Below are 2,916 nucleotides of genomic sequence, written 5' to 3' on the forward strand. Positions count from 1 at the left end.
CTCTCGAATTGATCTTATAATAAATATACTCTCCTTCCGGAGGTACATAAGAAAATGTCCTCCTTTCTTGTGGAGCGGGCCGAATGCCTCGGCAGGATAGATGCATCTATGGATCACGCCGCACGTCCCTCGGCATTGTACATAACACTCTGGATCGTGTCGTACGATCTCAACAGAAATCGTACTTAATAATAATAATTCTACGATACTTTGATAGTTTATTGCCGCTTGCGAAGCTAATTGATAAATTAGAAATCTTTGAAATTTAAAGAATTATTATTCCTGCTTGTTAAGGAACTATTGTTATTCTTGTAAATGAGACTAATTGATAAATTAAAAATTTATTGGAATTGAAAGAATTTAATTAATATATTGAGAATTGTTGCATTTGAAGGAATTTAATTATTTCTGCTGGTTATATAAATTATTGTAAATTCTGTGAATCATGTTGATTTAGATATTCTAGTTTTATTTGAATTATTATTATTGACCCATAGTGAGTGTCAAAGTCGGCAATCTCGCCTCTACCACTTCGAGATTAGTCTTGATACTTACTGATTACTCGTTGTTTACGTACTCATACTACACTTGCTGCAATTTTTGTGCAGGACCTGAGGCAGGTACTAATGGGGGACCTATCGTCTTACACCCACATTATCCAGGGGTATAGTGGTGAATTGTCATTCTAAGCCGTTCTGCAGCTACTAGTGTCTCCCTTGTATTTTTTATTCTGTCTATTTTTATTTCAGACAATATTTCAGGTTTTGCATAATCTACTAGATGTTCATACACTTGTGACACCAGGTCTTGGCACACATACATTGGTAGAATTGGGAGTTGATTATTTATCTTGGATTTAAATTAATCGGTATATTTTATATATTCTTTAATATTGCTAATAAAATAATAAAAATTACCTAGAAAATTATTCTGAAAATAATTAATGTTTGTTTAAATTACTAAGTTGGCTTGCCTAGCTGTAGTATTGGGCGCCATCACGACCTATAGGTGAAATTGGGTCGTGACAAACTAAATCATAAAAGATAAAGTAATTTTAACTTCTAGAATAAATTCTGCAACAAGGCTTTATGGATCCATCTTTTCACTAGTCAAGCATTCCTTTCCAATAATTGATCTTATATTCTTTAGAAGCTCTGCAAAACAATCACATAAAATAGAATCACAACTATGTAAAAAAGCTGAAAATATTGAAGTATCTTGCATGTTTTTCAAACTTACCCAGTTCTTTTTTTTGGTCCCAAATTCATTAGTTTGGGTCGTCTTAATTTTGTTAACCTGAGAAAAAATATTAGAAAGGTTACTTTGATAGTTTCTAGAATTCAAAACTGAGTGTAGAGTACAAGATACAATCAACAAGACAAAGCTTATGTATCCCCAAAATGCAGCAACTTCTACAAAGAACTTGGGTAATATTTCACCTTCAGGAAACACAACTTTTAGCAACTCTAGCAACATGGAAAATGAATTTTTACTCTACCCATTGAGACACTTTAGATGCAATAGACGAACAAGAAAAGAAAGCATTGAATATTTGCTTCTAGGGTATAATTCACACTCAGCTTCTTTTAGTAAGTTAAAAAATGTTTCAGTCTTCTTATCAAACCCCTTCCTATGTTAATTTGACCCACCAATTCCATCACCACTAGAGTCCATATCAACAAAGTCACTAGTAGGAGGAACTCCAAAAGCATCATGTACCAAGGCTTGTATTTCATCACCTTTATCTGTCTGATTAGCAGACATTGACGAATATGATATCTCACCATGAAAAATTCAAGTAGTGTAACTAGTTAGAAACCCATCAACCACTATGTGTTCGACAATCAAATCGTTTGACACAAATTTCATATTACGACACTTTCGACATGGACACAAGATTTCAGATGCATTAGGCCTATCCAATGACGCAAACTGAATAAACTCTTTGGCTCCGATCTCATATAAAGGATCGTTCCTATTCAATATGTTTATCCAACTCTTATCCATTAAGAATATAATCTATACATATAGCAACAAAGAATCAACTTCAGTAATTCTCCTTTAACTTAATCTAGTGTGAATATGTTTTACACCATCAGTAGATACACTTAGAACTTCAGATAAGATTTACGACAGTGTAAAGAGTTTTTACAGAAAGTTCAAATACACTCTGCAAATAAACTTAAAAGAGTCTAAATAACTAGAAAAGTAGAAAATCTAGTACCCACTTCAAAACACAAAAATACTTTCTTTTAACTATCACAGTACAAAGAATATGATTTACATAGTATTAAATTAAACAGAAGATAGATAAGAACCTGCAAAAGCCTCACCAAGAGTCTGAACCCTATATCAATATTCTTCCAATAGCTTGCCTTTCTTTCCCCGTTTTCTTAAATCTCCAATTAAATTGCCAAAGCCTAATGCAAAATAAGGTTGTCTGAAGAATTCTAACTAATAAAGGAAACTGTAATTTTAGAATTAGGAGGAGGGAAGCCAAAAATTCTTACCGCCAAAATCTTTTCCTTCTAAATCTCCCATACTCTCCGTACATAGCTTTTTTCGGAGCCACAATTTGTAGAGGAGGAATATATTACCGAGATAGAAATCAAATTTGATTAAAATTAGAATGGGTTTGCTAAAATATTGAGCCAATTTGAGAATCCCCAACATCTTAGGTCTTTGACCGTTTGGGGGTCTTACCAATTTGCTGACTTTTGGTCTCCGTTTATAGATTGTTTTAATTTTGTTTACTTTATTTTTAAATTCAACTTTTAACAAGTACTTGTAATATTATTGACTAAATGTAATATTTTAATTTTTTAATTTACAAAATAGTATAATAATAAGAACAATAGAAAGGACATTAAAAGCTTAAAAGTTTAAAAAGATAAAAAAAAAACTCATAGAAAATAA

The 2,916-nt window shown here is 32.1% G+C and overlaps 1 long non-coding RNA gene across 1 annotated transcript; it reads right to left on the minus strand.

Moving 5' to 3' along the window:
- Window positions 1-969: 969 nt before the first annotated feature.
- Window positions 970-2,679, minus strand: LOC104096431 (uncharacterized). The gene is made up of 4 exons (XR_004507066.2): window positions 2,511-2,679; window positions 2,319-2,420; window positions 1,240-1,296; window positions 970-1,154 (listed from the first exon to the last, which is right to left on the minus strand). It is a non-coding gene; the product is annotated as an uncharacterized lncRNA (long non-coding RNA).
- Window positions 2,680-2,916: the final 237 nt, after the last annotated feature.

This window comes from Nicotiana tomentosiformis, chromosome 11, assembly GCF_000390325.3.
Source record: "Nicotiana tomentosiformis chromosome 11, ASM39032v3, whole genome shotgun sequence".
In the NCBI taxonomy this organism is placed as follows: Eukaryota; Viridiplantae; Streptophyta; class Magnoliopsida; order Solanales; family Solanaceae; genus Nicotiana; species Nicotiana tomentosiformis.